Below are 14,034 nucleotides of genomic sequence, written 5' to 3'. Positions count from 1 at the left end.
TGGTGATGAAATAGCAGTGACAAGTTCAACTAATGGAAATTATACACTTGTACCTGAGTATGCCACACTTACAAGCATAGATCTGATCAGGATATAGTTTTTTGTTTTGTAAATCTGCACTATATCAATTATAATATGGATGGTCACAAATTTCTCACAATACATTACAAGATATAAAATGCTGCTACACATCACAAAGGGTGCATGTATGGGGAATTTAATTCCATAAACTGGAAATTTAGGCCACTGTTTTTGTAGCTATGCCCACTCTGTTCAAGCCAACGTGTTTGCTTATCTAAGGACCATACACAAGTGCCTTTACATGTAGGAGGAATTTCCATAATACATACATACATACATATGTATGCAAATAGACACCAAAGCAGCATTATGAAGGAGCTTGAAGGCAGCTATAGGCAATGGATACTCATCACAATAATACACAACACTAATGAGCATTTTTTTTATGCCACCTGAAACAGAAACTTTGTCTAGGGTTAAATCATTAAATAATTACTTGCATTTTAAACAATATTCCATCAATGCTGCAAATTTGTTGACAGTGATTAGTTTGCCCTTGTTAGAAATTGTCAAAAGTGGCAGACAGAGACAAAAAACAGATTTAGCTCTGTTTTCAGTGCAAAGTCGGAATCACACATTTTACGCAATAGATATTTTAACCAAAAGCATCATATAAGAATCTGAGTATAGGTTTATTTATATCAGAATAGAGTTGACAATATTCAGAAAATGAAAGCATCAGTTACCAAAACTGTGGAAGAAGACAGACGCAAGGAGAGAGAGCAGGAGAGACAGAAAAGGAGAAAAGCTCCCCAGCAGGGGTTTAAAGCTGCAAAACCAGAGAGGTCTTCACTGCCTCTTTCACACATTAGAATATTAATATTAATGAGACTTCCTGTTTTCCCCCCTCTGTTTTTTTTCCCTCAGACGATTTGAACATGAAAAACTTAAAAAGCGCAAATTCCAGGAGTTGCGTATCACAGTTTGACCTGGAGCCACACAGCAGACACCAACCATGACAGACTCGCTGTTCAAAGCAAGCGGGAGCTGCTTTCATCAGGGGATCCTGGTGTTTTTTTACAGTGTGACACCACCAGCCCATGCCATCTGCCTTTTTCTAAAATCAGAACTTCAAGATGTGCTTCCTGCTCGTGCGTTGTTTTTAGGTGGGCTTCACAACCAAGGCCCAGCGTCATGCAAGCTTTTGCTGCTATGCTGCTTGCTGACTGCTGTTTACAGCCAAGCCTCGCAGTGCGGCGCAATGTTAAATATTCACTGTTAAACTGTCAAGCCAGAACTGGTTGGGAATCCAGCCAGGCAGTCACAGTACAGCGGCACTGGATTCTGCTTGTCTTCAAATGCAACCCAACAAAATCAATCACTCTTTTTTTTCAGCCAATCCTGAATCAGAACAGCCTTCTTCCCTTCCCTAGTAGGGAAGCTACTTCCTTACAGTCTACCCTAGCGGGACCACTTACACATACTACAATACATGCTCCTCCATTCATTCTTAAAGCAAATTGTCTTTAACATAAATACTGCACAGAAACACATTCACACATACATCATTCGTACTTGAAAGACACCCCTACACTAGGCTTGAGTAAACCACTGCCTACTCCTGATGCCTGCCATCAGACATCTGTAAAATGTTTTTATTTGGTGCCCCAGTACCGCACTGGCAAAGGTCTCTCATCCTTGGCTTGGCAGGACTTCTGACAGAGCCAGCCGGCAGCGCCATACAGGCCTAACCCCTGCTGCTGCAGCTTCCTGCTGCTCTGAGGGAGTCAGGCTGCCTGCCTCTCTGACAGTGGGCCAGGCTGGGCAGGAAGGAGGAGGCTGAAGGGAGGCCCCAGGTAGAAAGGACCCCCAGGAGAGCAGAGGCAATAACAGGGGGACAGACTCAGCTTCACATGGGCTAAGGGCAGATTGAGGAATGCAGAACTGGGAAAGGAGAGGAGAGAAGAGATGGGTGGCACAGAGGGGAGCGAGACAAAGGGGCTTGAGGACAGGTTGGGCAGCAGTAGTCGAGGGGAGCCTCTCATTATGACTCCTCTTACTTCTTCGTACCCCTAGGCCCTGACCACAACCGCAAAAGCCCTAGGCCAAACCAACAGACCAGGGAGCCCTTGGAAGACTGCTGTGAGTCAGGGTAAAAACACAGAGGGAGAAAGGGGGTGGGGGGAACCAGTCTCCCATAAAAAATGTGGCAGCATGAAACAAAGAAACATATACGAATTTTATAATTAAATGTTTTTGCTTGTATTACAGTAAGTAGCAAAAAAAAAAGCATGGATGCTAGTGCCTATGGAAAAATGGTTGCCTGCACATACACCGAAAAACAAAAAACAACTTTTAAGTGGAAAGGTCTGCAGGCCAATCTTAAAATTCTGTCTTACAGTGGAATAAAACAACAAGCTAATGTGCAGAGGAACTGAAAGGTGCATGTCTTAAGTGTGTGCCTTATTCCATCCACACCTCCATGATGTCCACAGCTGTTTCACAGACACCAATATGGAAAGCATAAATTCAGCTATGATTACATTGCTGCCAGTTGTAAATGGAGGCAATGAATAGCCAAGACTACTGCAGATTGTTTTGACCTGGGAAGAATGATTGTACCCTTTCTCACCACGTAATAAACCCAGATGTGCTTTTTGTTTTCGAATGTGGAAGGTTTGGTGAAAAATATATAGACAATACTGATACAATTTAAAAATGCCAAGATTTATCCCATTTTTTTATCCTGTTAATTAACTTAGAATTAAAGAAAACAAAATTGAACATAAAAGAAATAGACTGCAGGAAATATCCCTGGCATTTCACGCAGAAAGGGGGGAGGGTAAATCAGACAATCTGTCAAAACAAGATGCTCTCATACAAATATGTTCTCTTCTGCAGTAAATCCCATGTGAAACATTAAGGCTTATTTGTGGTGAGGATGGAACAAATGCCCATAGCACAGTCAGCAAACAACACACAAAAAAAAATCTCTCTTTTTCTCTTCATGAGTGTAAATTCATTCTGCTTTTGTCTCCTCTCATGACAAATGCATACTGTCACTGTCACTGATGTGGTGTTTACAGTGGCATATAGCATCTTGTAATTATACCGTGAAAGTGAATTTGTATCCTGAGGGATTTGTATTTTTATGTGTGGATAATCAAAAGAGAAAGAAAGGGAAAGTGGACGAGTAGAGAGTGATCACCAATTTACAAAAAAAAGAAAAAGAAAAGAAAATTCTGTCTGAGAGCCATCTTTCTTGCACAACTCAGAATGTGCCAACATGACTTTGGTAGTTTTGTTTAAATTTAACATAACCTATAGACTGAGTTACAGTATACTAGAGTTACATGCGATAAGATGTCTGCTCTATAGAGTTCATGCTGTTAATCCACAAAAAAACTTCGTAAATTGATTTTTCGATGCATCGCGATTTGGCCGTGGAAGATTCTAAATTGATTATTAAATGTTAAAGCGTCGATAATCTAATCTATCACTTGTGTCATTGTGTGTTTGTGTATGTATGTAGTAGCATGAATGATCGAAAGAGTGAGAGCTCTTGCTGTTAATACAAGATCTTTAAACGATGCACAAGTTTTAGGTCTATGTTAACAAACCGGACAGAAACCTGAGGACTGTACTGCTGGACTGAGAGTCAATTTGATAATGTTATCAAATTGAATCATGATATAATGTTAAAAAAAACATAATGTAATGAAATATAGATAATAAAATACAAACTCCACTTAGACAGTACACTTACAATCTGAGTTACAACTGAATCCTTTAAACACTCCACTTCAATCAAAACAAGCAAATGACTCTTTATTGATGAGTCTTCACTGAAACGCTAATGTGCATGTTATAATGTTACAACATGTAATGTTATTGCTATATAGGCTTTGTCTTAACATTCAGATTGTGTATAAGGATAAAGACAGCTAGATTTATTTCTTCAACTTGTTTAATTTCTAGCTTAAGGCTCTTTGCTAAGTACTAAAAGATGTTCCTTTGTTTTAATGCCTTCATTAATCAATTACCTTAATAGATTCATAAGTCCATTGCGGTACATATAAATAGAGTTGTTTCATACAAAGCAGGATCCAAAGATAAAACCCAGAAAATGGTTAAAAAGGCATGAATTAAACTGTTTTCTCAACACCTTATGCTGTGGAAAAAAAAAATACTAGTACTGTGCGGTCATGGCACAAGCTGACCCAAGGGCACCGAAAGCATTTCATAAACTTTAAACAAGGTCCTAGGTCAGTAATTTTCGTGTTTGCATCTCTTTGTAGTCTCTTTCCCCCCAGAGCACTTTAGAGCCCAATGAGAGAAGGCATCAATGGCACAGTGAAATTGAGAACTCTCACATGACATGCAGAGCTGCGAGGCATCCTCCAAGGATATTTGAATGCTTGAAACATCGGTGACCCTTCATAAGACAGGGAGGAGATGGATATGAAAAATATTGACAGGCTGCCTGTTTGAGAGGAGCGTAAGATGCTGCTTAGACAGCCCACTCTCAGTGCCAAAGACTTTACTCTAAATTGTAAATCAAGCCAAGCCTGGAAAGGAAAGATTATTCTGATTTCTTCTAAGGAAAGTATTTTTACACACTTACTTACACTTTTATTTTTTTTATTTTATGCATTTAATCATCTTAAAACTCAAACGCAGAAACCAAAGTAGCTTATATAGCAATCTACTACCTTTGCAAGTCTGGATTCTGTACAATGCGTGGCCAAGGTCTTTGACATCATGCAAAAGACAGTGTTTAATGCAGCTCAAAATGGCCTCAGGAAGTATCTTTCTTCAAATATGCTTTGTGAAGGAAAAAAATAGCTAACATTTTTTTTGTTCTTTGTGAAAACCCAACGGCAAGATGACTGTTAAAGTGGTCAGATGACAAATGTCTCATCTGATCTTTAATCCAGTAGAGGGGCCTGCTTCAGGGCTAAAACAGGAAACTCTCACAGGATTGAGCGATTTGGTAAATTCCACAGCGCTAAATCATTACTGTGAGTACAGCAGAGTTCTCTACGCCAATGGATGGCATTTTAGTTTTCATTCTGTGTCTCAGAGTGGTTGTAAGTCTCACGCTCCATTGAAACTGCACTGACAGAGACAATACTATGTATGGCCACGTAACTGACCTCAGGCTTCATTTACGGCAGGAACAATATTCTGTATACTTAGCTCTGCTTCAAAACTATGAAATACTATCAGCATATCTTCCAACAATAACAACTTCTAATATTCTCAGGAGTTGTTCAATCTGATTAAACATAATTTATCACCACTCTTCAGGCTGCCCTTATGAAATTCAAACAACACAACCAGGCTCAATCATTGACTTTTGCCAAAGGCCTGTCAAAATTAATCCAACTCTCATCAGCTGAAATTCAAAGTGGGATATACTGGCAGAAATCCCTCACCGCAGAGACTGATGCAAACATTTGGCAGCCATTTTCTGATCATCCGGTTCATGACACATTCCTTGATAGTCAACTTCACAGAGACAGCCAGTGTGAATCTCAATCACCTGATGACGCTGGCAGACTCAAGCCTGTTGTCTCTGACGATGATCAGATGTGGCAACAGAGGAGTGAGTAATAATTGGGTCAACAAGGTATGTCAGTTCCCACTAACTCTTGTTTGAATCATCTCTCAGCAGCTTAGCCAAACGTGCTAGTATGACGCCGGAAATATTTGGCTGTGATATGCAGCGACAGCAACATGGCACATGATAACGCTTTCAACCGACATATGTGACCCCCCCTCCAACATGAATAGGATTTGCAGAGATGAGACACACTGAATTGCACCTGTATGAGTAATCTGAACTTTTACTTATTGTATTTTTTTCTATAACAGTATGTGTTTGTACAACTACATTAGTACTGAAAAAGATTTAGGACGATATATTGCAAAATGTGAGACAACTACACAAGTATGGTGTAATCAGTATGTAAAGGTTTTGCAATGACCCATTATGACTCACAAAATAGCAAGTCACAGGAAAAAGTTTTTTAAAAAGTAAGAAATCAAGGTACAACAAGTTAACAAAAACCTGAATACCACTGTGATCATGTAAGCAGATTTTTCATGTTGCATGTACTGTAAACATAAACAGGTACTAAACAAAAATGCTACTAATGTGCCTGTAAAGTATCAGAGTGGATGCATTATATACACTACAATAAAGACGTTCACTTGAAAAGTTCACTGACTCTGCAACTCCCATATCCCCTGTGTTAAACTCATTTGCATGGTGGCATGTTATTTAACTGAGAATGCTTTGATAACCAGTAACAATTAGTATTATTAAGGATACTAAGCTGAGCTGTTAGAAATGCATAACTTTTGACAGCCTTTACCACTTCAACACAAGAGAATTATGAACACACAAAAATGTTTGTACTTCAAAGACAAAAATAAAATCCTAAACAAAACAAAACATCCAGCCCAAAGACAGATAGGCCTTGTAAAGTAGTTTTGGATCATGTAGTTCATGTAAAGTTACTATGACGTTACTGTGACGTTTTAGAATAGCATCAAAAGTCGCCATTGTCATGTTTCCACCATAGTTTTATCTGAATGGCTTCATTATGAGAGGAGAAATCTGTTCTTCCGTACACTGTGATCATTAACGTTCACTGACAGTTTCCACTGTGTAACTTAAAGTCAGTCAGAGTTAGCAGAGCGACATGCTAGCTAGCTAACAGGCTAAGTTAGCTAGCGAACTTCGTAGAAACTTTCACAAGTGAGTGTCAAACTCGTGACTAGTGACTGCTACGAGTGTTATAAGTCTGTCAGTTCACAAACAAGTCCAAAACTAAAAAGACAACACTGTATAAGCGCTTTGTGAGCTGTGTTGAGTTTCGTAAATTTATTGTCGGCTAACTGAGTTCTTACCAGGAAGTGGGGCTCTGTTGCTAAGATATTCCTTCTTCACGCTGAGTTTCTCCTGATGGCGGTTGTCTTTGTTTTGACTTTCCCTTTCTTTCCAAGGTCGCTGCAGAAAGTTGAGTCGGCAGGCCTCTCGTCTTCTTCTTGCGTGGCACTTTGCCTGAGCGCTAGAAAAGTTGTTTTCGCAGAGAGCGCCTGTGCCGCAGAGCCAGCGGAGTGAGATGTGTACGTGTTTTCAGACAGGACTCTCCACTGCTAGGCCCCCCTCATCACCACACTGCTGACCCGTGTGCCAGTAATGTAAACAACCCAGCATTCCCGGAGCGCAGGGGAGGGGCAAATGTCAAAGAGTGGAGGGAAGCTGTCAAATACCGCGAGATTCAACAGAGGAACTCAAACTCCAACCACCACCACCACCACCACCACACCCTCATCCTGCTCTGTTTCCATTCATTCAGGGCTGGTGGAGGCTACACTTCTAATGTAGGCAACATTACAGTTAGTATAAATGCTTTGGATGACTTCAGCATCCCCTTATATCATTATTGCATGTAACTAAATAAACCCAGGAGTCACACTAAGAACCTTTTTTTTTCCTTTGACTTTTATTTTTCACAGCATCATCAAGTTGGAGCGAAAACCAATAAAAAAAGAAAACCCATGCTGTTATCACACAGATGAATAAAGCATGGCAGCATGAATCTTCAAAGCTGCACAGATCCCGGGCATGTGAGTAGGTATGCTTCACTGGATAGACTGTTATGTAAATATTTTACACATCATGCTGTAAACTGGCTGCTCTCCACTTGGTGGTTTGTTTGTTTCCACCTAGCTACTATGCTAACAATGCTAACAGGCTGATCTGCACAAGTATGCAGCTGAAGTGGTTCAACCTCTGTTTGACTGTACATTAAATACAGTTACTCCTTCTGTATTCTAATCTAAATATGAAATCCTGTTACACTTTTTTTTCTTTTAGGCCACAATCCTGGTATTAAATCCACTATTTTTACTAACACAGAAAACACATTACAATAAACACAAATGTTTCTTAGAATCAGCTAAAGAATGTTTTAACACAATGTGCACTATTTTTCCCAAATGTTCGAGTCCACCTCATGCCAACAGCCCGTCTGTACAATGTGGGGGTAGACTTACCTGACAAACTGTAAAAATAATCAAATGTAAAATAACACTTTGCTTCAGACATGTTTGTAGTGCATTGGATGCTAATCAACTTACATAAAAAGCACACTATAAAAGAAACTTAATTAAACACGTTGGAATTTCTGCATGTGGGTACTGTGTAAAATGATATAAATATTCTTAAAATGTTAAAAAAAATAATCAATAAATACAATTAGTGGTGCAAATTTCCAAAAGAGATTTGATGACTCAAATCACCAGCACATTTGGTGCCACTTTGTCCAATTGATAATCTGGCTCAGAAGGAAAATATTATGTTGAAGTGTCGGTAGTAGTAGCTGCTGAAGTCCAAACGTTTGAGCATAAAACTGACAGAATTTAGCAAACTCACAAAAGCTTACATCTTCGTACGCATGAAATAAATAATAAAAGTATCTCTTTTATGTAAAACATAAAGAAACAGACGCTGACTTAGTTTAGTAACGATTACAGTTTGTTTCTCTGAAATGGTTTGGAGTAAGCGTAGACATCCATCCATCCATCATCTGAACCCGCTTTGTCCTGCAGTGCATGGTCATGGGGGGGGGGGGGGGCTGGAGCCTATCCCAGCCATCTACAGACGAGAGGCGGGGTCCACCCTGGACAGGTAAGAGAAATAAGCTCCAAATTCTGCTCACATTCACTTAGTTTTAGTGACACTTTCTTAAGTTGCGCTAAAACTAAAATATCTGATATATCCTAACTTTGCTTAGAGTCTGCGTGAGGATCTGTTGAGGATGTGTAAGTGTCAATGCCTGAACGTGACGGAGGCAGACAGTAATATGCACAGAGTCTCTCTTTCTATCATTATGCACATGCATGCAGAATACCCACATATCCCCTGACACTCACGCAGTGTGTGTAATTGGGAATATTAAGAGAACTTATTGACAAAAATGGTATTGCAGATTGACTCGCATGGACAGCGAGAGCATCTGCGACTGATCAGCTTACTTTGCTTTGATAAAAGCTTCTGCGCTGATTTCAGACTGACAATTCAAACACAGCTGATACACAGGAAACACATCTGTCTTCTTTCCATCCTCATTGTTAATAATCAACAAGTTAGGTGGGGTTGTGTTTTTTTTTTCTCCCTACTTCAATAGTCTTTTTTGTTAACCTCACTGCAAATATGGAGAAGGGAGAGATGCCTGGAGTGTGGGATTTTTTCCCCCTTTTTCTTCAACAACAGTTGAAGATTAAAAGAAACGTCTCACAGAAATCTGTCAATTCTGTACGTGAATAATGCTGTGTGGAATTTAATGGCATGAGTTATATTGGGTTTCCTCTACACCCACATTTTCTTTCAATAAGATCAATGCCGCTCAGTGACAGATAGGGACGGTCTTTTGTATCTTCAAATTTCAGGTTTCTAAGGGAATAATTAGATGGATGGATGAAAAGTAATGCATCAGTCTGTAAGGGGAGCTGCACCCAGAGATCCTCTAGTTCAACACGTATGCCTTCCACGCCTGTTTGGTAGAAAACTGTTTAATAATCGTGTTGGATTTTCATTGTTCTAAAAGTGGCTCTCTGCACTGATCTGCTGCTTTAAACCAATGGCAAACTTTTTTTTTTGTTTTGCCGATATTGTTTATTTTAACAGGAAGGATTTCCTTTTGATTCGGGGATATTTTTTTTAAGCATGAAGAGTATATCACATCCTTTTCAAACTTTCCGGTGTCGCTTGCAGGTAACTACGGTGGAAAAAGGTTTTTCCTCCAGGGGAAATGAGGAGGGTTGAATTGCTTGAGATGCTTATGACATTTTACTGTAAACGTGACATTTACCTCTGATGTGTTACAGCAAACTCTTTCAGGCCTTTTTTTACTGAACGCAATTTGACCGGGTAAGGCCAACATCCATTAAAACACTCGGATTCATATATGGTGAACACGACCTGCGATATTCTCACAACAAATGCACAGTTTTGTTTTTCATACACGTATAAATTCTACATATCTCTGCTAAATATGCAGAATTCTCACACCCAGAGGCTGAAAACACATTTAAACACTTAAAAGAAAAAGAAAAATGTTGGTGTTTTCATTCATGTCTTCTTTATTTCCCTGTGTGTTGTTGATCTGGCTCAGGGGTTGGGTTTGACTGCAGTGTGGTAGAGACAGAAGCTGCAGTCAAAGCTCCTGTGATCGGGTGCAGACTTCATAGAGACCAGCAGATGGAGGGGAGAGGAGCTGCGTGCATCCTGAAGGTTTAGCAAGAACTGAGAGGTTACACTCCACCAGTACAAAGATGACCTGTCACACACACCGAATCATGCCGTATCAATGCAGACGAGCTTCCTGTTTATATGCCTCGCAGAGCACAGCTATCACAGGGAAAAGAGAAAAGAATTACAGATGGAAATATGTATAAAATGTTGCCTCTCCCTTCATATACCCAAGCGAACTTTGGAGGCAGCATCCATGTGATGCCTGCATTTCCATTTTATTCCCTAATTAATGTTGTTTTGTCTTCAAAGTGCAATTGCAACCTGTAGTTATCGTCAGCCTTGATCGCAGCATTTTCAAGGTTGTCTAGATGTGAGCTGCCACATAACAAATAGGCGTAAATATAGAATAACGGCACAACAGAGAAATAAAGGATTTATGGCGTGTGGAGAGCACCGTGCAAATGAGGCACAGGAGAGATAGTCTGTGATAAAGTGAAGGACAAAACTGGCATATTATTTCTGTCTAGATCACTTTTTTAAAATCTGTTTTTCATTAGATGCCTTTGTGTGTCTGTTTTGTGTACTTACATGTGCACAAGTGTGTGTGTGTTGGTGTGTTCCTTGTCTTGGCAAACACCCAGCACAGTGGATGGATCTCTCCACCTGCTCTGCATCAACCAGAGGGGCAGGCCTAAGCCTCTCTCTCTCTCTTTCTCTCTCTCTCTCTCTCTTTCTCTCTCTCTTACACACACACAGGCACACACACACACACACACATGTAACAGTTGAGCTGTGTCTCATTCACATCGTCACCCCTCTCTGACATCTGTCTATGTGTGTGTCCTGGTGCCATGGTGTATTTGAGTTAGCAGGGTGGTTGGTGTGCGAGTTGAGGTTAAATAGGCGCCTAGCAATGAGAGGAGGGAACTGATGCGGAACTGGCAGACTATCACACACACACACACACACACACAGAGAGAGACACATACATACATACCAAGCAGTGACAATAGAAACAACACTATCAGAGCAACATGTAAACTGCAGGTGTGCCCTCTGCCTCAGTGATTATTCCATACTTTGTTTTGACCCTGTCGCCTGTCACTTTGTGTGTGTAATGTGTGATAATGTATGTGTGTGACCTAGTATGTGTGTGTGTGTGTGTGTGCCTGCAGAAACACACTTTCCTGGAGTTAACTGATCCCTCCATACACATTGTGGGCACAACTTTGTTTTGTCCTGAAACAGAAACACACACACACACACTTGTAGCTTTGCTCTCAGTGTACCTGTGTGTTGACAGTTTTTTTGTGATGCACACACAGTGTTAGACAACCACTGGTGTGGTTGTTTTGCTGATGTTGTCACAAAGCTCCACCTGACTCCAGCGTGGTTAATGGAGGCTGGAGATTATGTATGATATTTTGTGTGATGACAGGCACGGTGCTTAGCCTTGTAGTTGGTTTCTCATTTGACCTTTATGTGTAATACATTTTTGAGACAGACTTTACCAAATATCAGGTCTCGGTTTGAAATGTCACAGTAAAACTTAGCCCAGAGAAATTAGCAAGAAACTGGGTGAGTGTTTATGAGATTGCATGCGCCTGACACAAATCTGATATAACCACAGAAAAAGTTAGATTTCTGCAGCACAGCGGCTGCTCTTTGTCACTAAATACATGATGCTCTTTGTGGCCATCAATGCTAATCTAGCCAATGTGTATTTACATCCAGGTGTATAGTGTAGCAGAAACATAAAGCTAGATGTTTGCATAGCAAACTTAACCATTTCAGTGCCCATTGCCAGCACATGCACAATGTGGCTATTTGCACCCATATGTGTAGTATGGCAGTGCTATTTGCATATAAAATAATGTAAAAAATATTATATAAAATAGATAGATAGATAGATAGATAGATAGATAGATAGATAGATAGATAGATAGATAGATAGATAGATAGATAGATTTGCACTTGGGGCAGAATATTTGTTCCATCTGTAAATGCAAAGCTGTAAGGAATTCTACTTTATCTACAAGCTGGAAGGACCTTTATAAAATTTTCAGATATTTTTTTTCTCTTTGTGAGTCCCACTTGTGTCAGCAGTGCACATTTTTTTCTGAAAAAACTCCTCGTGTGACAGAAAACAGACAACGTTGTCAGCATTGTTTTTGTATAGTCATACACAGCTGTCATTTAACAGGAGGAAGAGATAAGAGCGGTAGAGCAGGGTGTCAGATGGGAGAAGGCCTCATTCCTTACCTGTTGCTGCAGTCAACCTTGCTCTTATCTTCATACACTGAGCCTAATGCACTTAGATGTATCTCTTATACCAGTTAGTATTACTTTGGTTTTCATTTGGTTCAATTAAATGCCCCAAAGCCACAGAGAAAATACCAATGTGCTGTTTTCCTATGTGCCTGTGTACATGTTTGAATTACCTGAATTGGGGGAAGTAACCCCTTTGGCAAGAAGAAGGCTGATCAGGCTTTGCTTATATTACACACACACACACACACACACACACAGGGGCATATGCATGCAGAAATGTTAGCGATAAGAAGCATTCCAGTCACCAGCAGCCCAACAGCAAACCCCTGAAATTCTTGTCAACACGAGGGCCATGATGCTGTCCAGAATTTTCATCCCGCTGCATGCTCCAAAAAGTGAGCAGGGCTGGCTGTGTTTGTTTGTGTTCCTGCTCCAGCCCCTGCTTCCTGTAGCTCTGTGGTGTCAACCCACCCACTGTCCTCCCCCATCAGCCCCCGTGAAACACAGGCCTGCTGCCACAGCGCACAGGCACCCCAGCGACTGAGGTTTCCTCTTGGACTGACTGAAGTGTTAGCTGTTTCCCACATTGTTGGAATTCAACACCAGCCTGTTTACTGGTCCCCATGTGGCTTCAGTCTCTCTCTCTCTCTCTCTCTCTCTCTCTTTCTTTTTTCTCCTTCCACAACACACCTTCTTTATGGTGTGCATACCCAGCATTCATACAAAGTACTGAGACAGTACAGTTTGCTAAATACACTGCATGACTAAAATCAAAGTACTTATCGAAGAAGGTTGCTTGATTTTAACCTTTATTATAAAAACAGTAACCTGTGCAATTGCCAACTATAATTTTTAATTCGTAACAAAAACAAAATGTATGTAATGTGTAGAAGCCAGATATTTAGGACTCACTAGAGGTATACTGCTTTCACAAATATTCACAGTAATGAGGTAAGAAACCAAATAACCTTTACAGTAAGCTGAATGTCAAGAACAAATAAGCTTGAAGCATCCACGTCCTCGCAGTGACATTTGTTTTCCACATGAGGTACTATATGGGCATCAGGGACATCGTTTTCATATGCTTTATTTTTGCAGCTGACAATAAATCATACATTAAATCAAAAGAAATAATATACATCTCAAGGAAAATGTTAACAAGATGATGAGGTGCATGCAGAATGAGAATCTCTTCCTTATCGGCTTTGTTTTTTTTTTGTTTTTTTTTCTTCACTTCCTTCCCTCGGTACAGCCAGATGGCAAAGCTCCAGCTCTGCAGTCCTCTTCATACACTCATCATATTTGATGGGCATCCTGCTGCCGAGTTTCAAGGAGGCCATGTGTTTTTATGAAATGACACTTGTGACAAAAGAAAACTTCTATTTAGCAAGCTGAGTCTTGGGTGGGTGTGGGTGGGGGGGGGGGGTACGTGAAGGGGAAGGGGTGGGGGGCAGCAGCATGTGTGTGTGTGT

The 14,034-nt window shown here is 40.4% G+C and overlaps 1 protein-coding gene across 2 annotated transcripts in view; it reads right to left on the bottom strand.

Moving 5' to 3' along the window:
- The window catches only part of nek7 (NIMA-related kinase 7), a 49,047-nt gene extending 41,794 nt beyond the window's left edge, over positions 1-7,253 (bottom strand). The window contains exon 1 of one of the 2 annotated variants that reach the window (XM_028402958.1): positions 6,940-7,253. The gene's annotated coding sequence lies outside the window, so the exon portion shown is untranslated. The remainder of the gene's footprint in view (positions 1-6,939) is intronic. The other variant, XM_028402957.1, reaches the window with a different exon arrangement.
- Between the last annotated feature and the right edge of the window lie 6,781 nt (positions 7,254-14,034).

Source organism: Parambassis ranga, chromosome 4, assembly GCF_900634625.1.
Source record: "Parambassis ranga chromosome 4, fParRan2.1, whole genome shotgun sequence".
In the NCBI taxonomy this organism is placed as follows: domain Eukaryota; kingdom Metazoa; phylum Chordata; class Actinopteri; family Ambassidae; genus Parambassis; species Parambassis ranga.
This window is presented reverse-complemented; position numbering and strand designations above follow the sequence as displayed.